Genomic DNA, 27,756 nt, shown 5'->3' with positions numbered 1-27,756 from the left:
TCTAAATGCACTTCACAAGTCATGAGTGAGCGTTATGCCATCAATGCAGATCAGACACATTTGTGTATTTCCACAGGGTCAGGATTTATTAACAATAACTCCACATGCTACATCACTTTCATCAGCATTAATTCATTAAATATTTACGGTTCACTTGGTAGCCTTAGGAAGGGAAATCACAGTTTCTTCTATTCATTTCAATCTTAATATCTATAACACTCAAGTTGCATGTTATACTTCATATATATATATACATACATATGTATATGTATATATGTATGTATCTTACTAAATAAGGTAAGAAAGGGCTAACAGTTATAAAGGGTTTCAAGAAACCTTATTAAGAGCAAAGGCAGAGAGAAGATGCAAATGCAAAAGCAAAAGAGTCACTGCAGGTGGTCTGATAAGATTATGAATCAACCTAAGAACTTACTCAGGGTGCAGAGCTATTCAGGTCACAGAAGTTATTCAAAGCAAAAATGCAGCCAGCAGGAATTTGGGAGGAGCAGGGATAAGGAGCTGAGTTGAAGCCCAGGACAGAGTCAGGGTTTGTGGCCTGATAAGATGACTGGTCAGTATGTGATACTCTGCCAGGTCTCAGGTGGCCCTCCTTTTATGTGCTTCAGGTGAGAGGGTTAACTCATCCATGGCCTGGTGTGTCTCATAAGCTCAGGGACTGGTTCCTCTGATACGGGTTTGATATGTCCATGAATCCATGGGCTGCTAATTGAATTTGATAAGTTTGATAAGTTTGTAGTCATTTTTTATTATCATGATTCATTTATCAGTTTGTACCTTGTGATGGTGCTGAGCAACTGGGAGTTTCAATAAATTCTGTATGTCCCATCTGGTGGTTATCTAGTTGCCCAGTAGAGTTACCAGGTCATTTTTCCATAGCACTTGTTCTCAGATTGGAGTGGCTCTTGGCAAACAGACACTTTATAAAATGGAGTCACTCAGCGCAGAGCACTACCTGAAAGCTGCTATTCCATACAACATAAAATAACTCAGAGCAGGGCATAGCTTGCTCTCACAGTGAATTAGCACATTTCATCCCTATGTAACACTATGAAGTAAGAAATATAGATTCAAATACCCATATTGTCAAAAATGTGTTCTGGAATTTGAAATGTTTCAGATCTTAAAAAGGTAATAATTGTGCATGGACTGTGTGATCTGGATGTGGTTTGTCCCTACCAAAACTCACACTGAGGCTTGGCCCCCAGTGTAACCATGTTGAGAGATAATGGGGCCTGTAAGATGCAGCATGGATCACAAGGGATCGCTCTCATGGAATGATTAATGTAGTTCCCATGAGAACAGATTGTTATAAAGCATTGGTCCTCCTTTACTCCCTCCTTTCTTTTGCATTTACTTGCTTTTCTCCTGCTTTTGAAGTAGCATGAGACCCTCATTAGAAGCCAAATGGATACTGGTCCCATGTTCTTGGATTTCTGAAATGGAGTTAATAAACCTCTTTCTTTATAAATTATCCAGTCTCATGTGTTCTGTCATAGCAACAGAAAACGGACTAACATACACTTTCACCATTCTTTTCTAGAGAGCGTATTTTCCAGAATCTAATCTGGGCAGGGCATTTTTCCTCTGTATTCTATCAAGGTTTTCTCTTTTTTTTTTTTGCTGTTGACATATATTCTGCTGCCAGACATGTTTGAATCTTCTACTCCTATGCCTTGTCCTGAGATGGCCATCTCCCCTAGAAACTAAGCCTTGGCTCTTTGCAGAGTGGCTCATCTATCCAGCTTTTGAGGGGTTCTGAAATTATTTAAGATCAGTTTACACCATTTGCCTTGCATCTATTTTCATTTACATATTTCTTTGCTTCTTTTCTTACCCTTCCTTCCAAAATGTTGCTTTAAGTTTTATTTGAATATAAAAATCTTCAGTTCACCTTCTTTGACACATGGGTTAAGATTCTATATTTCCTTTTGGTAAGAGAAGACATGATGTAATTTAGTGATTTGATTTTTTTCTGAAAGCAAAATCTGAACATGTGCTCTTAACACATAACTCCAAATCTCACAGAGCCTTTGAAACTAGAGCTCTCCCACAAAATTAATAGGTATGGTTGCTGCCTTTCTGTTCCACCTATGAGAATCAGGATCAGCACACTTTGTGCTAACAACTCTCCTTTTGTTATCAGGCAAACCCCTGAAAGGTTCTGCAAGGCAATTTATGACAATTTGTGGCAATTTGTGTCCTCTGCCATCTTGCAGGTGATGGCCTGTGATGACCTGTCTGCCGAGTAGCTGCCCAACACCTTGGCCATCCATGCATAGTGCTGTCCTGTGGGTTTTGCACTTATTTTTGTTCACTTTCTTGTTCCCTAAACCATTATAAGCAGCATTTCTTCCTGTTTTCCACATTTCTCTTTGGTTCCACACTAGCCTGACATTAGAATATTTTACCTCATGACCACCTTTGCCTCCCACTCTCCCTTCCTTCAGGTCCATAGGATGTGAAGTCACAGACTGTTTCAAGCATGTTCTTTTTCTCACCTCCAATTTCTGATTCTCCCTTGAACATCCTCTCTTATTTGATCATTCGTTGGCTCTACGAATTCTCTTACCACAGTAAGGGGAAAAGGTACAGTAGAAAGACACTGGAAATTGGCAGCCCTGGGTTTTAATCTGACTCCATCACTTGATAGGGTAACCTTGGAACTAATGAAGAAATTTAAACTTATAAGGTTAAGCCACTTGTATCTGCCTAAAGTAGAGCTAATAACACAGGTTAAGTTAGGTTTAAAATATTGCTTTTGAAAAATTATTTATGGGCTGGAGGATATAGCTCAGTGATAGAGTACTTGCCTAGCATGTATAAGGTCTTGGTTCAATACCTAGTATGGGGAGAGAAAGAGAGAGAGAGAGAGAAGAGGGAGAGGGAGAGAGAGAGAGAGAGAAAAAATAGACCCTAAAAAATCATTTTTGGGTTTATAGAAACCAAAAAGCTAAATATGCAATACTAGAGAGCACCCATTTTTCATGCAAGCTGAGACCTAAAGTACAAAATAGACTTTTAGGTGGGAGGCAAGAGACATAAAGAACTGCAGATTTTCTAGCTCAGCCCCCTCAGTTTTTAGATGAGAAAAATTAAGTAGGGAGAAATGAAGTGACAAGTACAGGTTGTCACAATTCAACAGAGCCTGGGGTCAGAGTCTAGTCTGTGAAGGCGTCAGCCACGGGCGAAGACTTGTCCATGGAACTTGTTTCTCAGATGCTTCTCAGGAGTCCCAGGATTATTGCTCTCCTGTTCCTGAGCAGCACAGAAGCCTGCTCCCAGCTAAGCGGCCCATCCTGTACTGGGGGTTCTTCAGCTACCCTCTGTACTCTTGGTTCCCTTGCCTGGCCAGTGGCCTCTGTATATGACTGCCCTCCATCTGGGCTGCAGAATGGAGACCCTCACTTACCAACTCCTTCTGCATCAAATTCTATACTCCCAAATTACAGCATTATCCCAAACCTAATCTCCCAGAGTCCCAGATGAATTGGGCCAGCAGGCGGACCACACAGTGTGATATCTTGGAATAAACTGAGGAGACAGGTGCTGGCGAATGTGACTTGCACAACTGCAGCAAACAGTACTGTCTCCACTGTTCACCTTTGGCTCTAAGCACTGTCTAAGCCCAGGGATTTCTCTGATGGAAACCTAGGGGCCTAATTTCCCAGTCCATGAGACCCTCTAGCTATGGATTAATGAAAAAAATGAGAAAAGAATAACATAATCAGATTAATCTGGCTTTGAATCTGGATTCTGAACAAAATGTTTTTAAACCTTTCTGCTCCTTTGTTTTCTTAACAATAAAATGATCTCTCAAAGCAGTCATGAGGATATGAATACTTTAAGTGCCTAACAAGTATAGGCAGATGACACAAACTCTATGACACAAACACCATGGGACAAGTAGTTAATTTCTCTGTTATGGGGCTGGGAATGCAGCTGAGTGGTAGAGCACTTGTCTAGCATGTATGAGACCCTGGATTCCCAGGGTTGGACTGCAAAAAAATAAAGTTAAATTTAAAAATTCTCTGATATGGTATCAGGACTCCCATGAGTTTCCCAATCACTTTTTTGTATCTGCCTAAAGCATTGGTGTCCCTCTCCCCATGTGAACTGAAGGTACAAGTATTCAAAAAATATTTCTACTGCCTACTATTATATGCCATATGTTAGAGGTCTGAAGATGATGTTTCCTGCCCTCCAAAAGGTTACAAAGCTGAACCTTTTGGAGGGATATGTACATATAGAGATGTTTTCAATTTAAGGGTCATGATAGAGTACAGGAGTATGTTTGCATCTGTGTGTGTTTTTGTGTGAGCATGTGCACACATGTGACTGTGAAAGAAAGCCTTCATAGAATGGGTGCTTAAGTCAAGCTGAATCTTTCTTTACAAATTTATTAATAAGTCAGGAGAACAATGGTGGTATATTTTAAGATTGAGGAAAATATAAAGAAGTAAAATCATGACTGGCCCTATGGCTCATGCCAGCAACTCAGGAGGTTGAGACAGGAGAATTGTAAGTTCAAGATCAACCTGGGCAACTTAATGAGACCCTGTCTCAAAATAAAAGATAGGACTGGGTATGTAGTAGGTTCCAACGCCAGTAACCCCCCCTCCCCTGCCCAAATCACATACTACATGATTGGGTTGCTGAATAGTTTGTGATGTTTCTTCATGTGTGGTCCAAGGCCCAACTATATTAGAATCATCTACAGATCTAGTTTAAAATGTAAATTCCAAAGAACTACTGCCTGCAATTCTGACTTGGGGCTAGGATTCTGATTTAGGGCCAGAAGAGTGGGGCTAAGGCACTTGTGGGAATTCTGATACACATGAAAGATAAGGACAACTCTAATTAGAATGTACAATCCAAGGCAAAAAAAAATGATAAGAGATAGGTGGGAATTATCAGAAAGTGACTTTTATACCAGGCTAAGGAGCTAGATTTCATCCTATTAGGTCTATGGTTCTCCAAATGTGGTCCCAAGACAGGCAGCAGGAGCATGACCTGGAAGCTTGATGGAAATGCAAATTCTCGAGTCCAGTAATCATAATATATCTACTATAGACAATGGGAGCCAGTGAAAATTTTCAAGTATAAGAAAAATATTGTCAGATTTGTATTTCAAGTAAACCACACAGGCTGCATGCACTGTGAATGATAATCTAGAAAATGCCAAACTAGAAGCGAGGCCACAAAAGAGGTGACTAGATTTGGACAGTGCACCATAGTTGCCAGTGAGATTTTTCACCTTGGTTTTCTACCCTCCAAGGAGGATTAACAATGCTCCAAATAAGGGGCACCTAGAGGATGGGCAACCTAAGACTGAAAGAAATATTTTTGAGGTGACTTGGGGATAGCTATGGCAGAGCTGCTACAAGGTATAGGGACTGCCAAGGAAAACAAAGGTTTCTAGAAACAACTCACACTTGATGGTATCCTCCAACAAATCCAGACCTGTTCCTTAAGGTTTTGGAACCCAGTCCAGTCATGCCCTTAACATAGACTCAAACCATCTCTGTCTTCCCTTAGCCCCTCCCTGCAGGTCCAAGTGCTCCCATGCCCAGACTCTACCTTTCCTGGAATACCCCGATTCTGACTCTTTACACTGAAGGTAACCCTCATCCAGAACCAATTATGTGTGCTGGGCCAACACACTCCCTGCCTGGTTTTACAAAACTGATAGAAGATGACACTTGCCCTCATGTCAGAGGATAGCAAGTTCTGAAGCCTATTCAAACAGACCCTGCTGTCAAACCTGGAGGCTGGGGCCCTGCCTCTGAGTTGAACACTATACCTCACCTGGGCTCCTAAACCCAGTGTCTGTGCTCTTGGCCCTGCCGAATATGCTTCATGTTGGTATCCTGAAGCCTTAAGAATTCTATTGTTCAACCTGCCCATTAATGATCCACCAGAGAGCCAGCCAACGGGACCACAGATGCCAATCCTAAGAATTCTGAAAAGGAGTCTCAAGTGGCTACTCACTGTATAAACTGAACATTCCATGGAGAGAGGCCAGAAATTATCCTGCCAGTCAGAACAGGCAATGAGAAGAAAGGATGTGGTAACCACTCTATTAACATTTGGGATTTTAAGAAGTGTTAAATTCCTAGGATCCCAAGTTGCTGGACTCATCATTTGTTTTCAACTGTGGCCAATTTTACCCCCTAGGGGAACTTTGGCAATATCTAGAGATATTATTAAGGGATATGATTAGGGTGGGGGGATGTGACTGGCATCTGGTAGGTCAGAGACACTGCTAAACATTTACAATGCATAGAACAGCCCTTCGGATAAAGAATTGTCCAGCTCAACATGTCAGCAGTACTGTGTTGAGAACTCTACTCTAGGTAACCCCAAGCTCACGGTATCCTAATTGGTTCCAGAATTGCCCAGGGAGGCAGTTACAGCCCAGATTCACAGCTTCTGTTTCTAGACGTCCTAGCTGAGGAACCAAGAATCTGAGAGATATATAAACCCCAGGTGGAAGCCCCCGTGGTGCCCAGAAAAAGAAGAGAATGTGGAGGAAGTCCCTGACCCCCCCTGCAACCACACTCTGAACCCACCAAGAGCTTTGGAGCTACCACAAAAACCCATAGTTTGCCTTAGGAGAGATATGGACCAAGAGTGAAATGTGGAGTCCTAGAAACTCCCCAAGATATTCCAGAGAATGCAGGGGTCAATTTCTCCTTATAGCCTTAGAAAATGATTCCCCAATTACTAAAGCTCTGTGTAAATAGGGCTGACCCACTTCCCCCCCTTCTGTGAACCCACTGGTAAAAGGAAGGAGGAGGCAGATTCACCCAGTAGAGCCTGTTCAGATCATGGTATAAAAGAACTCTGTCCTGGGATGAACTCCAAAGTCCTGGGATGAACTCCAAATAAGAGCTAGTCTAAGCAAGCATGCCTCCTAAGCAAGCATTCCAAAGTGCTTCCTTATTTGTTGGAGAGTAACGTGTTCTGTGGGTACCCTGCCCACCCTAAGGATTCTAAAGTAGAAGCTACCTGATATTCATGCAAAAAAATAATCCTATGTGATTTTTAATTTTTTAAATTTTATTGTGATAAGAATACTTAATATGAGATCTATCCTCTGGACAATACAGTATTGTCAACAATAGGGACAGTGAACTCTAGAACTACAATGAGCATGGGAGTACATATATCTCTTTGAGATCCTGATTTCATTTATATATATATATATATATATATATATATATATATCCAGAAATGAAGTGATTACTGTGATTGCTAGATCACAGTAATTTGAATGAAGTGATTGCTAGATCAAGTAATTTGATTTTTAATTTTCTGAGCAACTGCCATACTATTTTGCTGAGTGGTTGCACCATTTTATATTTCCACTAACAGTGTACAAGAATTCTAATTTCTTCACATTCTCTGTGATCTTTCTTTGTTTTGTGTTGATGATAGCCACCTGAACAGATGTGAGGTAATATCTCATTGTAGTATTAATTTGCACTTCCCTGAGAAAAGCCTGTTCAATTCCTTTGCCCATTCTAAAATTGGGCTATTTGAGGGCTTTTTGCTATTGATTTATAGAAGTTCCTTATATATACTGGATATTCATTCCTTATCAGATATACAATTTGCAAATATTTTCTCCCATTCTGCAGGTTGCCTTGCCTTCTGTCAATGGTTTCCTTTGAAAAACTATTTGATTCTTATAGCTTGTTATAAGCCATAGCATTGTAAAATCTGCAACTTAGGTGATTTGAAGTACTGTCATTTTTTGTTTTACTTGAAAGTAATCTCTAATTCATCATTTGTTTTGGTTTTTTTTTTTTTTTTGATGATGATAGTTAGTTATAGGTGTCCAATTATTTTGGTTAATGACAAAATGTTTATTTTCCTCAAGCTTACTGTCTTCTAAAATGTGGTCAGAAAACACAGAGCCAAATTGCATTTTCTCCATTTAATTGGTTCTATTTCCTTTTTCTACACACACTTACCCAATATTTGTAGTGTATGATTATTTGGAAGATTAAATACAATAAAGTAGGTAAGACACTTATCACAATGCCTGGCATATAGATAAGTGTTCAGTGTGTCAGCTGTCACCAGCAACAGGGATACCACCTGAGGTTTCCAGAGCTGAAATCAGGTAGGGTATAAGACCTGGCCTTGCTGCTGTATTTCTCCTGCCTCCATCATCTTCATTTCCTGTCTGCTGAATCTATTGTTGAGTGCAACGTATAGATCTGGGTCACTCCAGCTTTCCAGCCAATCTCAACAAGGATCGGAAGCTTGAGGCCAGCCTCAGCAATTTAGCAAGACCCTCAGCAACCTATCTCAAAATAAAAAATAAAATAAAAAGGACTGGGGAAAGTAGCTCAGTGGTAAAGTGTCTCTGGGTAAATCCTCAGTATAAAAAAAGAAAGCAAGATATACATCAACTATCTTCAGGCCCCTCTCAGAGGACTTAAAGTTTACCCTCCTTTCATGCACCCAAGGTCTGGCAGCCCAGCCTAACTGTGGACACCTCCTGCATTTCTCCCTTGGAAGTCCTTCAACTCTGTGCTCAATTTCTGCCTGATTGTCCAGTCATAATCAGCCCCTTCTCTTGAAGTGAAGAACCACCCTGAATGCTAGCCAATTTTCCCAAGGGATTTGGTCCTCCAAATCTCTGCCTTGTATTCTAGTCCCCAAACCCAAGTTCTTAGGGTCTTGTTTGCTGCTGTCTTGGTCTTAAGAACTCATTTGCTTTCACCTACTTCCTGGGTTGGCCACTGACATACCTGGCCTTCCAGATCTGTCCCAAGCCCACGTGTGAGTAGCCTTAAAGGTACACTGTGTGTAGGGCTGCCTGGCTTCCCAGCTTAGGAAAGCATCTACAGTCTGGCTGGCTGCCCCTGCTGCCCCTGTTGCCAGTTCCTTATGCTGCCAAATCCTAACTTGCCTCCTGAGTGAACCCTTTCAAGTCACGAAGGAGCCCTATGACTTGAACAGGTTTTCTAACAACTCCCCTTTGTCCTTCTCTCCCTCCCTTTTGCTCTGTTCACCTCACTAGCTAGGTTTATTCTCTTCCTTCTCTTCTTCCTTTCCCTTCAACCCCTGCCTGAGACTGGCCAAGTTCCCAAAGAAGGGGAGAAATTACTTACAGAGGCTGTACAGTGGAGGGACTGAAGAGATGGCAAACCTCAAATGGAACACATTGCTGTCCTCTCCTGTACTATCCTACTTTGGGCCTCTAAGTCATTCCTGCCTTTCTCAGCACTTTCTATTTAGGGCTGTCATGATCTTCCATTCTGAACAAAGTTTCTTTTGTATTCTAGGTCTGACCCTTCTCCCTTTTGCCAGGAAAAAAAATTTCAAGTCTTTCTGAAAGTATAACTAAGATATATAATATAAAAATGCTCCAATTCAGTCATTTGGTCTGATTATTTTTTAATAGAGATGTGACATAAGATATACTATTGACACATGCCAATAACACTGACATTAGATGATATTAGTAGTTATGATAACACATAACATTATGGACAACAAAAAGATATTAAAAATAGCTTTGCTGTCTTATTTTTATGACTTCTGTTCTCATGTGATCAATGCACAACATGAACACTGCATGGAGAATCTTGGTTTGGCAAGAATGAATAAGAAAGGCTGGAAAGAGGAACTCTAACTAGAGGACGTTGAAAAAATATAGACAATCAAAGATGAGAGCAGGAAACACGCTTTACAATTTGGCAACTGGAATAATCCCTAATGCCTTCAAAGGCGCTAAGAAACTTTGCTATTCATAACCAGATCACTGAACATTGCCACCTTTACAAATCTACAGATTCCCTGGTCCTGGAAGAATATAAGTTTTATTTCCCACACCCACACTTCTCATTAAGACAAATTATTTTGTTGTGGATTCCATTGCAGAGCTGCCAAATACTGTCCCCCCAGTCTTGTCCCAGCTGTCGGCCCACCTGGAGCCCAGAAAGCATACCTGGGCAGGGGCAGAGAAAGACACTCTTTCTTTTTGCAGGGGCAGAGAAGAACAGCCAGACTGTTCCTCTGTACGTGGAGGGCATTCAAAACTGTTAACTATTCCTTCCATCATGTTGGTTTTCTGATTACCTTTTGGCAACAGATAGAAAGACATGTCACTGATGGGTAACACAACCTTTCTCTATTCCTCCTCCAAAGGGATCTACCAAACTGTCCCATTTCCCCACCTCTCCAATTCTATCTTTTCATTGATTTCTGATGCTCTGTCCACCACTTCCCCCTCTCCTCATGATGTGGTGTCAATGAGAAGAGCTGCCACTGATTTTTAAACATGCCCTCAAGAATCAATTAAAACACAAACATGGAGAGAGGGTGGGGATAAGGTAAAAGGAGTATATACTTTACTTCCATGAGGGGATATTTGTTCCAAATCTGGGCATGTTCCTTAAACATTATGGAAAGAGATGAAGATCTAAAGAAAAAGGCAGAGAAAAAGACTACACAAAGATGGTAATGGAGCAAAGATCCTGCTCAGGAAATGTCCAGATGGCTCTTTGGTCATGGTCAAGAGCCAATATCTGCATAGGCCTGACTTTGTGATTAGGTGTTCTTGACCACGACGTGCGCAGACAAGATGAACTGGGTTTAAAAGAGCTGGCTGCAACATTAAGCTAAGAAGGTGGCCAAAAAGCACACAACATAGACAGAAGTTTTTCAAATCAAGAGCGTGACAGCTCTAAGACTTTAAGGGTCAGCTTCCACACTGGAAAGAAAGAGTGTGCACTCGGAATCCCTTTATTTATAGGGAAATTAACAAAGGAGTTTCTATGGAATGTTCTTTATCAAATAAGGCAAGAGGTGGGCTGACCTAGCCCCAGTGGGTAATGCCCAGGTCCAGAGCTCTGAGAAAGCAGTCTTCTTTGCCAAGTGAAGGTGGAGGCCACCTGTTTCACACAGCCCAGACAGTGTGCAATGACAGACTAACACCCACTTGGCTCAAGGCTGAGAGAGGATGCTTAATACAGCTCATGCGTGGCTCCCCACAGGGCATAGGATATATGCTCAATGCTATCATTTAATGCTCCTGATGCTGGAAATAACCCACAAGATATCTGAGACCCTAAATCTGAAAAGAGCAAGTAAACACATAGCACCAAGGTTAACACTAAAATAAGGTGAGTACCTATTCAAAACACTGACCATGTTTCCCATATCTACCTAGTAAGTGCAGTCTTTTATTGCTCTTATGCTCTGGATCCAAATCAGTTCTTATCTTCAGTAGACAAAGTCCCTGGGAGTTAGGAAGAGGAATACATTAAAGCAGATTTCTAAGTGAGCTGGACTACAAGTTTTATGGCAGTGCTAAGTGGTGCTACTGCTAGGCAGAACCCAGAGGCTTGTGATGCCTACATTAAAGGATTCATTGAAGTGCACTAAGTGGCCATTGCCCTACGGCCACGTTTGCATACAGATTTGGACAGACTTTGCATGAGAAGGAAACAGTGGAAATGAGAGTTGAGTACTCCCAACTCATCTCACCACATTAACTTCCACCACTTGCCTACCAGAGAAGGCCATCCTCACCAACCTTGCCAAGAAGGGCTTTGACCTTGGAGAGTCTTGACACTGAAAGGAGGACTCCCCTACTTCTCCCCACTAATTTCTGTCTCTGCAGAGAAGCTCCAGCCCTGGAAACCAAAGCCCTCTCTCTAACAGGGTCTCTGATCACTACAGGAAGAGATGACTCTCACAATAAATTGCTCAGGCCCAGCATGGGGTGGGTTTGTCTCCCTTCCAGGCTATATTTAATCAGAAGGCCGTCCATCCAGCCATCAGCCACAGCATCCCCACTCCTGTCAATATTTCTTCAGGGCCTGGGGTTGTGGCTCAGCGGTAGAGCGCTCGCCTAGCACGTGCGAGACCCTGGGTTCAATCCTCTGCACCAAATAAAAATAAATAAAATAAAGGTTAAAAAAAATTATTTCTTCACTCTGTCTGCCATCCTGGAAGTCATGGGAATTGGTGCTGCCATCATTTCCATAGCTTCTAACAGGGAACAAATATCCTCTGTCCTATAAACCCAACACCACACTGGCCTAGAATGGATTTTGTACAAGTTAGACAGTTTTCCTATGGGGTAAAAAAGGCATGGAGAACAATGATGTGAAAATATTTTTTTCAGGAAACATTGTCCTCCAGTCCTGTTTTTTCTGTAATGCTCCAGAAAAGTGGTCTGTATGTCAATTAAAATCTGAATTGTCCCTAGACACAGTGGGTAAGGAAAGACAGTCCAGTATCTAGAACTATGGCTGTCGAATAAACTAGTAAATGCTGGGCACGTGCCAAATCTTTTTTGCACTGACAATCCTGGATGGGAATTTCTTTATCAAGGTGCACACCCCCAGCTGCTGACATCATTCTTGTGGGTGGATTTGTTAAAGCAGAAGGTATAAATGACAACTCAAAAAAATGACCAAGGAGTTACAGTCCATATTGGTGCATAGCTGGATCCAAGTGGCAAGACCTGCCTGGTAAAAAATGTCAGAGGTTCTTTGCTGATGACAAATAAAGAGGAGATAAGCTATGACATAAGTGGGGCATAAATGGGAGTGGGGCTCAGATTTAAAGAAGAATAAAAAGGGCAGGGGAAGCTGCCTGGACAAGCTCCATTGCTTGCTGCACTGCTGCAGATATGGTGTAATGCCAGATTCGTGGGACCTTCCAGAGGCCGAATTTGATGCAATCACACAAAAGTCTTTATTGCAAGCTTGAGCCTGGACTCACAACCGTTTCTGACGCATCGGTCCCAGGGAGTGAGTCCCGGTCCTTTGTTCAATTAGATTTTATAGGTTTTGGGGGGATACTCTATGCGTCACAACATCGCACAGCAAATCATTCCATACCACGGGAAAATCAAATAACAACTCTTTAACATTGATTAGCACATTCACTGGTGGGAACAAGTTGGGTAAGGGTGATTGGTTAGTACAAGAGGGGGATTCCTTTGAACTGATTGGTTTAAGCCATGGAGGTGTACTTGCTAAACTACATGGTTTCCCAACATGTTATCAACCACCATAAACTACTGGGGGGTCATCTGGCATCCCCAGTATTTTCCCTGTCTCATGCTGATTGGTGGTTGCTAGGGGTTTGCTATGGGTCTTCACCTAGCCTGAGTCAGGGACACCTGGCGCCACAGATCTCTCCTGTTATTTGCAGACAAACAACTCAGCAGGGTGGGTATGTGCCTAGGAGTGCTCTGTGGGTTTTTCCAAGGACAAGGGTCATGCCCCCTTCCTTAGGACAGGCCTTGAGGTAGAAGCTGCTGTTATTTATTTATTTTCAAAAATAGAGTCACATCAGTTTCTCAATGTGACAGACTTTCATCAATCAGAATTTTGTTGGTATCAACAAACTCACTGTCTCAACTGAAAATCTGTGGCTCCCAGACATTTCCTCAAGGAACTGTGCATATCTGGGCTGGGAAAAAACAGTGTGAAGCCCCAACTACAAAGCAGAGCCTAGGATTTGTGTAAGACAGAGTACAACAAAAATATTCAGGCAGGGGAACTGTCTTCACCCATTGACTTCACAAAACACTATGAGGAGGAGTGGTGATAGGAGTGACATGAGAGAAATATCCAGAAGAGTACTGAAAAAAAAAGATCTGGAAAGGGAGGGATACCAAAGCTAAGTGAGGCACTTGGAGCCACCACTTCTGCTTCTCTTTCCTAAACAGCATGAATGTGGATCAGACACCTTCAGGTCTTACCATCTATATCAATGATGAAAGTCAAATAAAGTATAGTGAGCCAAAATGGACAACCAGCATCTGCAACCTGGACATGTTCTTGTGAAGAACAGAACTCTACCTCCGCTTCAGTTCTTTCTTCTACATGGGTAAGGGTGGTACATTTTGTAACTATATGAGATTCAGGGGAAGATAATTTGAGGAAGGTATTATTAGGGGAGGTTTTAGACCAGTATTTCTGAACTATGGCTACTACAGTATTTAAAAAATATATTTTTATTGTTGTAGATGGACACAATACATTTATTTATTTATTTATTTATTTGTTTGTTTATTTAAGTGGTGCTGAGAATTGAACCCAGTGCCTCACATGTACTAGGCAAGTGCTCTATCTCAGAGCCACAACCCCAGCCCTACAGCAACTCTTTAATATCCATAATTGCACCTCAGAGATTCCAATTTAACTCTTCCAGATGGAATCTTATGGTTTGGATCTAAAATGTATCCCAAAGGCCAGGTGCTAAAGACTTTGTTGCCAGCCTATGTATAGTAGCAGATGGTACAACATTTAGGAGGTGGGGCCTAGTTAGAGGAAGTAAGTCATTAGGGGCATGCCTTTGGCTCCTGTACATTCTCTCTCTCTCTCTCTCTCTCTCTCTCCCTCTCTCTCTCTCTCCACAACCCCCCCCCTCCCTCTTTACTGGCCATGATGAGGTAAGCAGTTTTTCTCTACCATGTATTCCCCACCATGATGTTCTGCCTCATCACAAGCCCACAGCAATGAGGTCTATGGATTGAAACCTCTGAACTAGATGGACTGAAAACTCTGAAACAATGAGCCAAAATAAGTCTTTCCCCTTTAAGGTGATTTTCTCAGGCATTTTGTCACAGCAATGCAAAACTGACTAACACACTACTGGTGTGACTCAGCACAATGTACAGCCAGAGGAATGAGAACTTATGCTCCATTTGTGTACAATGTGGCAAAATGCATTCTACTGTCATGTATAACTAATTAGAATAAATTTTTAAAAAGAAGAGTATAGAATAAAAAGCAATTTTCTCCTAAAACAAAAACAAAAACAAGAACTGACTAATACATAGAGTCTAGGCTTCCTTAGTTTTTATGTCTCCCCAGGTGATGCTGATGTGTGGAAAGGTTAAGAAGTCTATTTTACATCTTAGCCCTTTTGCCAAATGAGACTCATTTTGCCCTTGAGCTGCTAAATATCTATAATTTTTAGATCAAATCTTTTAACTTTAATAGCTAACAGATTTAAACCAGCAAGTTACTGTAGCTGAATGCCACCAGGTGTCATGTGACAGATTTAGATAAACTAATCATCATAATGGGCTATGCATGTAATTATAAAAATGTTGAGCTATTCAAGTTTGATTCCACTAAAACAACATCATACACCTGGAGAATTGAGAAGGAAAATAGAAATGACTCCAAAAACTCTTGACTCATGTTTGAGTCATACGGAATATTCTCATAATGATCTTGACTCACTCTGATTTTCAACAACAATTAAAAAAAATCAATGCTTCAGTGCACATATGTGAATTGCTACTCTTATTGCCCACTTTAGAGAAAACCAGAGTGCCCTGCTTTAAAAGGACTAAATGGAAAATTTGTTGAGACAGCTGGTGGGGGAAGAATTGAATTTTGTTGGCAGGAAGCTTAGGAACACCTCTGGACTGAGGTGACCACCTTCCTTTACAGTGGATAGCACACTTCTGGGCATGGACAAACACTGTTTGGACCCAGGGAGAATGGGAGCTCCTGAGCAGCAATGCCACTTCAGAGATGTCTGTTGGCAGCAACTTGTATGACAAGATCATGTTCCCAGCTTGACCTCTGATCCCAGTTACTCTGTCCTCCCCACAGGGCTGAATACACTTTTTAGATGTAAAAAGAAGCTCCAGAGGGTGAAGCACCTGTCCCCTACCCTACCCTCTACCTAACTGTCCTGAAGCAGGATCCCCAGGGTCTCCTGGACTCCAATACACTCTAGCAGAGGGGAGGAACAGCTGGCCTGTTATAAACACTTCTACTCAGCAAGAAGCAATCAACTATGTGATAGCCCCAGGGACCCTATTTGCCCTTAAAATTCTAGAATCATTGTGTATTATCTAATGAAAATTAGACAATAAATTGGAGGTATTTATATGGAAGGGCACAATTAAACACACATGCATTACCTAAAGAGATTGTCACATACCCAGCCTACACTGGCAAAGATTAGATAGATAGTCCAATATACAAGTTGAGCCCCTTGGCATTAATTTATATGCCACATTCTCCATTCTCTCACCAGGTGGCCATCAGATGCAGACCCAAGCTCTATGTGACAAACCTCCTGGTGTCCAGCGGCTTTCTGGTGGCCATTGATGCCCTCAGTTTCTACCTGCCAAGAGAAAACCAGAATCATGCCCCAGTCAAAATGATCCTTCTGCTGGGCCACAATAGTCTCCCTGCTCATGATGACGAATGGCTTACTCCCCCATCAGTGGCTTGCCCCTAATCAGTATGGCCCCTCCCACTTTGCAGAGAAGCAAAGGCAACAGGGGACAGGGAGGGGCCAGCAGACAGCCACTGCTCCACTTAAGGCTGGGGAGGGACTTCTAAGGAAACACTGCACTTGAGAAAGAGGCTTAAAGAAAGTTTAGAAGTGAATCTGCCCAGTTTTAGTAGGATTTTCTTTGCCCTCAGATGTCTACTTCGCCCTGTGTCTGGTGGCCAGCCTGCTGGAGACCATCTTCATCACCTACTTTCTTTACCTGCCCTTCACCCAGCCCCCACCCATGACTGGGTAGCTCCACTCCCTGCAGAGGCACTGCACCAGCCCAAGGAGGTGTTGCCCCCTGGGCCCCAGAAGGGGAAAAAGGGCCTAGATCTCAGGCCCATTCACCTGCCTGCTGAGGAAGCCAGCACTGCCCACTTTCTCTTCTTATTCCTCCACTTCTATGCTCCTGCCACCTCCTCTGATTTTGTTCCCACCCAGGTGACCTTTTCACTCCATGGCTGAGTCTCTGCCCTCCCCACAGGGCTGAAGAAACCAGTAGACTTGGTGGGGAAGGTGTCAGGTACCAGAAAGGCAGAGCCTAATGGGTGCCCTGAATCAGCAAGAGCCCAGCAGGAACTGAAGGCCCAGAAGCAGTTCTGATGGAGTGTGGGTAGAGTTAAGCCACCTGGTGGACATCCTGCTGTTCTATCCCTACCTGCCCTTCATGGCCTCCTCCATCATCATGGTCAATGTCCTCTAGAGTACCTGAGCAGACATCCACAGTTTGAACTTTCTCCTGGTCTTAATACCAGCCAGATATATGCTACTGTCCTAACCCTAGCCACTTATCCCCAGAGACTTCAATGTCCCTTTTTGTATTCCAAAAACTGCAATCCAGAACTACTAACCAGTTCAGAACAGCCCTGGACAATTTTCTGTCTTCTCATATGACAAGCAAGGTACTTTGTTCCACACACTTTTTGTGTTCCTGAGCTACATCTAACTTCTAACTCTTCATTGATGAAAGTCCAGATCAGCGGCGTCTTTCCTTGATTGATCACCCCAATAAGCAATTTCCAGGAAACACTGGCTCCTTAATATAGTTGCTATAATTCCATGAACACTGGGATGGAGAGAGTTCTCCTTAAAACCTTTGATACATCACTCTAAACAGGTGTGATCTGATTTGTTTTTAAGTGTTTCAAGCACTGTCAGGATTTTTTTTAAATGTCGAGTATCATTTGCAAGATATTATTTAATTTGCAATAAAATATTTACAAATGCAAAAATAGTCCTTTCATCAACCATTTGTTTTTCACTTTATCTCTCTCGTTCCTGAAATCATTCTTTGAAATAAATAATATATAGTGTCATGTTTTTATTCTGACAAGTTCCTCTGATTTTACAACATCAAACACAGTGGACCAGGGCTGAGGACTGAGCAGTGGCAGAGCACTTGCCTAGCATGTGTGAGGCACTGGGTTGGATCCTTAGCACCACATAAAAATGAAACAAATAAAATAAAGGCATGCTGTCCATCTAGAACTACAAAAAAATAAAAATAAAAAAACACAGTGGACCTTCTGAATATGTATGCTTAAAAAGAACCAAGAAGGATCCCAACCGAAGAGTTCAGGTTCAGCCATTCAGCCACATGATGGAAGTAAGAGTGTAGATTTATGTCAAGGCCATGGAATCAGGTCCAGAACATAGTAACACAATAATATGCTTACATGATTTCTGTAAAACAAAAAATCTATAGATAGATACACAGATGCATAGATACATAGATAGATGATATATAAGCAAATAAATATGTACAGATAATTAGACACCAAAACATTAGCAAACTTTGTCCTGGACAATGGGTTAGCAGGAATTGCTATTTTCATTTATATCCTTGTCTGTGTTCTCTGAATTGTTTTCAATGAACATGTTTTACTTTTACTATCAGAAGACTAAAAAGACAATTTTTAAAATTATTTTTAGTTGTAGTTGAACACATGCCTTTATTTTATTTATTTATGTGGTGCTGAGGATCAAACCCAGTGCTTCACACATGTGAGGCAGGTGCTCTACCACTGAGCTACAACTCCAGTCCCCCAAAAGACAATTTTTGAAGATGTGCTTTCTATTAATGGTACTTTACACCTACCTTTATCAGCAGATAACATCCTAAGGAGGATTATAACAGCCAACTTCGAGCCAGCCCTGAGGAGAGACAGAGATTGAAAGGGAAAGGGACAGAATACCAAAGACAAATTTCTGAGTTATATTTCAAGCAGGTTAAAACAGTTCAAGGATTTATTTATATTTCTGCCTCCCCTTGGAGACTGTGTTTTCCTGAAGGACAGGAACAATGTCTCATCCATATTTATGGTTTAGGACATAGCACCATGCCTGACGCATCCCAGGTGCATCATACAGATCTGTTGAATGAGTGCATGTGTGATGAATGACAGCTAACTATAAATCCACATTTTACTATCTCTGGCTGTGATCTCTTCATTCCTTCCTGGTTTTTACTCTATTTTTTATACCTAATGTAGAAAATTAGCAACCCATCTTTGTGTGTCTACTTAACTGAGTTCTTAGAGATATTACTTATATCTTGGCAAAGACATTTCTATTATCAGAGTCCTTATATTTCCTTCCCCTTGGAACATATTTCTCACTCAGAATTCAGAAACTCATCTTTGGTTTTTGCCAATAACTTCAAATAAAGAGTGGCTACCAAGTTTTTGAGGAATTTCTTATTTTTTCTTCTTCTCCTTCTTCTTAATCTTCTTCTTTGTTTTTAAAGTTTTTATTCTAATTTGTTATATGTGACAGAAGAATGCATTACAATTGATATTACACATATAGAGCACAATAGTTCATATCTCTGATTGTACACAAAGTGTATTCACACCATTCATATAAATGTACTTAGGGTAATGATATACATCTCATTCCACCATCTTTTTTACCCACTACCTTCCCCTCCCTCCCCTTTGCTCTATCTGGAGTTCATCTAATCTTCCCATGCTTCCCCTCCCAACTCCACTATGAGTCAGCCTCCTAATATCAGAGAAAACATTTAGTATTTGGCTTTTTGGAATTGCCTAACTTAACTTAGCATTATATTCTCCAGCTCCATCAATTTACCTGCAAATGCCATGATTTTATTCTCTTTTATTGCTGAGTAATATTCCATTGTGTATATACACCACATTTTCTTTATCCATTCATCTACTGAATGGCTTCTAGGTTGGTTCCACAATTTAGCTATTGTGAATTGTGCTGCTACAAACATTGATGTGGCTGTGTCCCTATAGTGTGCTGTTTTTAAGTCCTTTGGGTATAGAAAGAGTGGGTTAGCTGGGTCAAAAGGTGGTTCCATTCCCAGTTTTCCAAGGAATCTCCATACTGTTTTCCATATTGGCTGCACCATTTTGCAGTTTCACCAGCAATGTATAAGTGTGCCTTTTTCTCCACATCCTTGCCAATACTTATTGTTGTTTGTATTCTTAATAGCTCCCATTCTGACTGTAGTGAGATGAAATCTTAGAGTAGTTTTGATTTGCATTTCTCTAATTGATAGAGGTGTTGAATATTTTTTTATATATTTGTTGACTAATTGTATATCACCTTCTGACAAGTGTCTGTTCAGTTCCTTGGCCCATTTATTGATTGGGCTATTTGGCTTTTTGGTGTTTAGCTTTATGAGTTCTTTATATACCCTAGTGATCTATCTGATGTGCAAGTGGTAAAAATTTGCTCCCAAGATGTAGGCTCTCTATTCACCTCACTGATTGTTTCTTTTGCTAAGAAGAAGCTTTTTAGTTTGAACCCACCCCATGTATTAGTTATTGATTTTAATTCTTGCACTATGGGAATCTTATTAAGGAAGTAGGGGCCTAATCTGATATTTTTCTTCTATTAGACACAGGGTATCTGGTTTAATTTCTAGGTCCTTGATCCACTTTTAAGAAACAAGTCTTCTAACTCCTATGCTCAAGTGATCCTGTTGCCTCAGTCTCCCAAGTAGCCAGGACTACAGGCATGTGCCAACAACCCAGCTTTAAATTTCTCAAGGTCACCTTTATATCTTTTCCTTACCATCTCCATGTTTATACATCTCTATCCACCATGCGACCAGTGCACTGGTTTCATTAATGAGGTTCTTGGCATAAAAGTTAGCTAGCGAGATTGAAATAAAACACACAGACTCAGTTACCTTTTTCTATGACCAGGTCCGAGACAGCTCCCCTCTCTGGCTCTAACCTCGAACCACCCATAGGGCAGCAAGGATTACTCAGGGCTAGCAGGAGAGAGAGAGAGTGAGCACGCCAGGGAGTAGCCTTTTATTGGGGAACAAGAAATTCAGGGGAGAATTCCATCCAATGAAGGTTGAGGGGGGCCGCACTCCAAGGTCAGGGTCAGTGATTGGCCCCCAGGGTCAGTGGTCAGTCACACCCCCACACCAGACGGGTTCTCTCATCAGGAGAGGGCCGGGAAAGCTCCGACACAGATTAGTCAGAGCGCCTCAGACCCAAACAGGGAGTTGCCCAGTCAAGTGTGAGAATGGCTCTCCACATCTCTATGTGTCATCTTTCTTTTCTTTTCTTTTTCTTTAAGCACAGAGACACTTAACCACTGAGCCACATTCCCAGTCTGTATTTTTTCCTTTGAGATAGGGTCTTACTCAGCTGCTTAGAGCCTCACTAAGTTGCTAAGCCTGGCTTTGAATTTGCAATCCTCCTACCTCAGTCTCATGAGCCACTGGGATTACAGGAATATGCCACCATATCCAGCTCCTCTTGCAATTTTTCTTCATGTTATGTATATGACTTCCGGTTTTCTGTGTCAAGACTATCTTTCAACAATGCCTTTTGCAAGAGAACATTCTGTGGGTAAGCTTAGGTTGAAGTGAGTCTTGTGGTCTAAAACATGATCTGACAATGAAGCAAAATATTTTAAGCTGTCATTAGCCTAGATGTGTTAGTAGGAATGTTAGAAGTGTTTTACAATTTGGGAGGGGGACTTCTGGGTTTTGATGTCTCTCTTATTTAAACACACACACACACACACACACACACACACACACACGGTAGCCCTTGTGATGATAACTTTATTTCCTTTTACTCCCTTATTAACCTCTGTTAAGACTATACATTGAGGATTTATGAACTCTGTAAAAACCAGACAATTGCTCCTGGACATAACCTTCTCACGTGCTTAAGCATGTTTCTACCTTCTTGATTGTCATTTCTACTAACTCCCACTCCCTCCTTTCATCACTAGTGTCCAGAGATGCCCTCACAATCTTTTCACATCTCATTGTTTCTTTTCATATTATTTAAATTAGTATGAGAAAAATTTCTCCATGAAAATTTTCTCCCTACTTATTCTTTGGCATTCCATATTTCTATCCATTCTTACTCTATGTTTTTGTTTCATCATTGTCCAAATTCCTTCCACCTTCTGGAAATATAAAACCTCTGCAGGCAGACAGTACATGCTTCACACTATCCCCCTCTTTTCTCATCCCTCTGCTTCTTTTTCTGAAAACCAGGCTTATCTGTCAGCTCTTCACCACTATTTTTTCTCTCCTGCCTCCATTAATCTTCCTGTACTTCTTATTCCAACTCTTTTCACTATTATTTCTCCTTAATATTTTGATTAACTCTTGTGAAAACCTCCCATCTGCATCTGATATTTAAGAAAATGAGTCTATATTATCACTCTTAAGAATTCAGAATGGATACCTTTATGTTGATTTTTCCACATTTGTAGCACAGATGTAGAAATCTATACAAAATAAGTAGCCCTTGCTGGGTATGGTGGTGGATGCCTGTAATCCCAGCAACTTGGGAGGCTGAGGCAGGAGGATCATGAGTTCAAAGCCAGCTTCAGCAAAAGCGAGGCACTAAGCAACTTAGTGAGACCCTGTTTCTAAATAAAATACAAGATAGGGCTGGGGATGTGGCTCAGTGGTCAAGTTCTCTTGAGTTCAATCCCTGGTCCCCCACCAAAAAAAAGTAGCCCTTAAAATATACCTGAGTCTCCATCTGCTCAAGTTCCAACACCTCAGCCACTGCCACTTTCAAGCTACACTTGGTTGGGCCAGAGAGGCCCCAGGAGATTGGCAGTTTTTATCATCATGAAAACTTCCAAGTATTTATTTTTCCCCACTTGGTATTAGTAATTATACAAATTGAAAAGATATGAGTGGGTATCCTAAAAAGAAGACTTTACACCTTTCTCATTATTCATATTCCTCTGGAATAAGCAGACTTACAAATACAGCCAATGGAATTTTCCCCGATCATTGCTATAGTATCTATTCTATGAGACAGCCAGACTTAAAATATTTCAACAACAAAGATGATGATTCTGATACTGAGACATCAAATGAGTTACCAAAATTTGCAGATGGAATCAGGCCAGATACAGAAATCAGAACTACTAGTTCCCAATATAATTCTGGACCACACTTATTTTTCTACAGGTTGGGGAAATAAATTAATTGCATTGGCATATTATGCGCATAGATTGGTGGAAAAACAGTGCATAACATAAACTTCTTTTTGTATAGTTGTACCTATCTAATAGGTCTTATTTAGTAATAGTAATATAATAATAGGCTTATTTCATTTTTCAGAAAAATCTGCTGATGTAGAAATTTGTGATGAAGAATGTGACTCAAATGAATCAATCAACCAGAAAAATCAAGAGGAGAGTCCTATAGAAGTTCACACCGCTGAAGATGTCCCCATTGCTGTAGAAGTGCATGCAATTTCTGAGGATTATGACATACAGACAGAAAACAGTTCCTTTGAGAGCTCCAAAACCAAACTGATGAAGAACCACCAGATAAGTTTGTAAAATTCTTGACAAGAGCCAAGCTTTGAATGTGACTGCCCAGCAGAAATGGCCTTTACTGCAAGCTAATAGCAGTGGCCCCTATAAATGTGAACTTTTTGAATTCATAGTAAGTATTTTTCTGATTTTAAACAGCAGATGATTCTGAAGCATAAATGTACCGATTCAAATGTGTGTTGAATATGCAAAAAAAGCTTCTCTACCAACATGTTTCTGCTCAAACATGCCAACTACATGAAGAGGATCCCTACATTTATAAATACTGTGATTTACAGGACAGTAATTTTTGAGAACCTCAGGCAGCACATTGCAGACACCCACTTTAGCAATCATCTGTATTGGTGTGAGCAGTGTGACGTGCAGTTCTCCTCGAGCAGTGAACTCTACCTGCATTTCCAGGAGCACAGCTGTGATGAACAGTACTTGTGTCAGTTCTGTAAACATGAAATGAATGATCCAGAAGACTTGTATAGCCATGTGATAAATGATCATGCATGTAAATTAATAGAATTGAGTGATAAGTACAACGAAGGAGAACACAGACAATATAGCCTCTTAAGTAAAACTACCTTTGACAAATGTAAGAACTTCCTGGTATGTCAAGTATGTGGATTTTGGAGTAGATTTCATACAAATGTTAACAGGCATGTTGCTGTTGAACACACTAAAATATAATGAACACACTAAAATATAAAAAGTAACGACTGTGGGAAGGGCTTTTCAGGTATGCTAGAATATTGCAAGCATTTAAATTCATATTTATTTGAAGGGATTTAAATATTTGTTTTCAATATTGTGGATATTCAACTTCATCTAGAGAGTCTCCTGCTAAAACAAAAGTCATGAGGTTGAGGAACTTCAAGTTCCCTCGTGACCATTCCCTCCTGCCCTCCCCATCACATGACCTTTTGAAAATAAGTCAGTAACTCCTTTTAGAATATGCATTGAAAGCACAGGTATTTGTCTTCCTTTTCCAGGTCATCTGATGCCTGTTGTGGGTCAGTTAACTCCCAGCTCTGGTAGGAGGGAATTTAAAACGTGCCAGTTTGTTCTGTCATTAGCTCATGCATCTTACCAGAACAATCTAGAACCTAAGCCCAGAACCTAAGCCCAAACATGCTGAGAGAAAGAACCCCAGACCTCAGTGCTTGCCATTCTACAGCTGAGAACAGGCCTGAAATGGAGCTTTAGTGAAAAACACAACGTTAGTGGAAAAGCCTTACTTTACCCTCTACCAACCGTGAATATGAGAGGAAAAAATTCTTAGATTCTTTTCAACAGGTCTATGGGTCCAGCAGCATTTGGCAGTAGAGAAGACAGCCCACCTGTCTTTCAGTTTATGTTTTCTTATCAGTCACACAGTTTTTCTTGAACTCTCTTGAGGAGCAGCTTCTTGAGGGTCCTGTATAAAGGTGGTTTGTGCCAGACATGGCTATAATATGTGTGGAAGGATTAAAGCAAATTAGACACAGATTAAAGAGAACTGATGTTACACACAAAACAACAGAGAGAAAAAGGGAGATGGAAAATGTATTAAGCAGAGGAAAAGATGTAGGAATCACAAGATTAAATGTAAGTCTAATGGTAGTTTCCTATAGGAAAGAGAATGAGGAAGAGCAAATATTAAAGAGGCAATGACTGAGGAGGTCTATAACTGATGAAAGACATGAATCCACAAATACTGCAAGTATATTGAATGGATATTATATTAGTCTGCTAGGGCTGCCATAACAAAATACTATATACTTGGTGGCTTAAACAATGAACATTTATTTTCTCACAATCCTGTAGTCTATAAAACCAAGATCAAGTTGTTTAATCTCTCCTGAGGCCTCTTTCTTTGGTTTACAGACAGGTGCCTTCTCACTGTGACTTCATATGGTTGTCCTTCTGTCTGCCTACTTACTCATCCAGTGTCTTTGATCTCCCTTTCTTATAATTACCCCAGATGTGTTAGCTTAGGGTTCACCTTAACAACCTCATTTTACTTAGTTACCCCTTTAAAGGCTCTAATTTCCAAATACAAAAATTTAAGGTACTGAGGGTCAGAGCTTCAACATGTGAATTTTGAGTAGATGCAATTCATGTGATTATGGAGGCAGAGAAGTTCTGTGATATACTGTCTGCAAGATGGACAGAAATCCTTTGGTGTAATTCAGGAAAGCCTAAAAAAGCCAGTGGTTTAATTCAGTCCAAGTCCAAAGGCCTGAGACTGAAGGAGCTACAGTGCCAATCATAATCCTGAAACACACAATTCTAAACTTCATAGTCCTAAATGCTGAAATCCCTGAAGTTTAAAATCCTGAAAATAAAAATCCCAAAGATTAAAATTCCAAATGCTGAAATTCTGAAAATCAACATTCCCAAAACTACATTCCCTGATCCACAAAAAAAGTACATTAGAATCTATCCAGCATCATGGGAGGCTGAGGCAGGAGGACTGTGAATTCAAGGCCAGCCTCAGCAACATAGCAAATCCCTGTCTCAAAAAAAAAAAAAAAAAAAAAAACAAAGGGCTGGAGATGTGGCTCAGTAATTAAGTGCCCTGGGTTCAATCACTGGTAACAAAAAAAAGAAAAAGAAAGAAAGAAAGAAAACCAAATTCTGGAGAAGAAGTTAATGTGTTTTCAGTTCACAGGATAGTTGTATCATGTTAAGTGAAACAAACACTTCACAGTGAGAGATAAAAGTTTAAATGGTAAATATTTTTGGTATTGGGAAAAAAGAAAATAACTAAATTGCAGTAGAGGAGCAATAACCAGACTTCCAAATAGACAGCATACATTTAGAAAATTTATAGACCACAACCACTCTCCAAATACAAAGGCAGCAAGTGTTTTGAAGATCATAGGAAAAATGAAAATACTGGAAAAAAAATTTTTAATCTCTTCTGCTAAATTATTTAGTCATGTATTACTTATGACCCTTAACACATAGTACCATGCTTACCTTTAAAAAAAATGTCTTTTGTCAGAGAATAAAAGAATTTGACAAGCTTAGTGACCCTCTGAATCAAGAAATTGTACAGCTTGAAATATATAAGGAAAGAAGAAAGCATGCATAAAATAATACGTACTGCAAAAGCAATGTACAACAGAAGGGCTGGGAATGTGGCTCAAGCGGTAGCGTGCTCGCCTGCCATGCCTGCGGCCCAGGTTCGATCCTCAGCACCACATACAAACAAAGATGTTGTGTCCACTGAAAACTAAAAAAAAATAAATATTAAAATTCTCTAAAAAAAAGTACAACAGAAAACAGATTCATATTTTCCTGGGGGACAGAGTGGGTGGGAAAAGACAGGAGGGAGGAATTACAAGGGGACAAAGAGAACATTTTGGATGATGGATATAATATGTTCATCATGTTGACGATGGTGATGGTTTCATAGATATACACATATGTCCAAACTTATCAAATTGAAATTTTTAGTTTATTTTATGCCAATTATACCTCAATAAAGCTGTTTTTATTAGCCAGACATGGTGGCACACACCTGTAATCCCAGGGATTCTGGAGGATGAAGCAGGAGAAATGCAAGTTCAAGGTCAACTTGAGCAATTTAGCAAGACCCTGTCTCAAAATGAAAAAGAACTGGGATGGAGCTCAGTAGGGACTTACCCCTGGGTTTAATTCTTAGTACCATAAAGAGAAGCTGCTTTTAAAACGTGCCCATGATTTTAAAAACTTTAACAATGTATGAGTTTTACATAAAATGAAATTGAAAGTCCTCTGTATTCCCCGCCTAGACCTACCAATGCCTTTAAAGTCTTTTTTTATTTGTTCTTTTTTTTAATATTTAGTTTTTAGTTGTAGTTGGACACGATACCTTTGTTTTATTTATTTACATGTGGTGCTGAGGATCAAACCCAGGGCCTCGCATGTGCTAGGCAAGTGCTCTACCGCTGAGCCACAACCCCAGCTCTTTATTTGTTCTTTTTAGTTATACATGATGGTCGAAACCATTTTGATATATTTTTACAAGCTTGGAATAGAACCTTTAAAGTTTTCTGTCAGGGCCTTCCAACCATACCCATGTCCCTTTCCTTCAAGTAGGTAATAGCTATTCTGAATTTTGTATTTATTATCCCCTTTTTATTTTAGTATTTATTATCCCCTTTTAATTTTTCACTGTATACTTGTGCATGTTTAAACAATACATGGCTAAAATGTGTATCTGTTTAGAATACACAACATATTTTACATAGTATACTATATCTATGTTGCAACTCATATTTTATAATTCAACATTGTACTTTTCAGAGTTAACTGGGTTGATAGGTAAAGTGAAGTTCATTCCATTCCATTGCTACATATGATTGCTGTAAGACTGGAAGACGCCGCACCACACGACACAGATCACCAAAGAGGTTTCCGCTTTATTACAAAAGGCTGTGTGTTTATATAGGTCTAAGGAGAGGTCGCAGGGCTGAGGTAGATAACAGGTCACCCGTTTATTGGCAAGCTCTTCCATATGTCAGTTCCGGAGCCCAAGAAGTTAATTCTGGGCTAAGGCTTCCCACCAGCAGGGTTTGAACACTGGCGCTGGCGGGAATGTTTCACGCCAGTGAAAGAAACAAAGAGGAGAAAGAGGGTCGTTAGACGCCATGCTGGGGTTTTTCTCTGGGGTGCTGCTGCAGTTAT

The 27,756-nt window shown here is 40.6% G+C and overlaps 2 pseudogenes; both read left to right on the top strand.

The window, feature by feature from the left end:
- The first annotated feature begins 564 nt into the window (after window positions 1–564).
- LOC124105424 (5-hydroxytryptamine receptor 3C-like) lies at window positions 565–17,008 on the top strand (annotated as a pseudogene).
- Window positions 17,009–22,457: 5,449 nt separating this feature from the next.
- LOC124105447 (zinc finger protein 639-like) lies at window positions 22,458–23,892 on the top strand (annotated as a pseudogene).
- Window positions 23,893–27,756: the final 3,864 nt, after the last annotated feature.

This window comes from Marmota monax, unplaced genomic scaffold, assembly GCF_021218885.2.
Source record: "Marmota monax isolate L192 unplaced genomic scaffold, Marmota_monax_Labrador192_F-V1.1 WCK01_AAM20220418_F8-fsc00100, whole genome shotgun sequence".
NCBI classification, from domain to species: Eukaryota; Metazoa; Chordata; class Mammalia; order Rodentia; family Sciuridae; genus Marmota; species Marmota monax.
The sequence above is the reverse complement of the archived record's forward strand: the minus strand, read 5'-3'. Positions and strand labels throughout refer to the sequence as shown.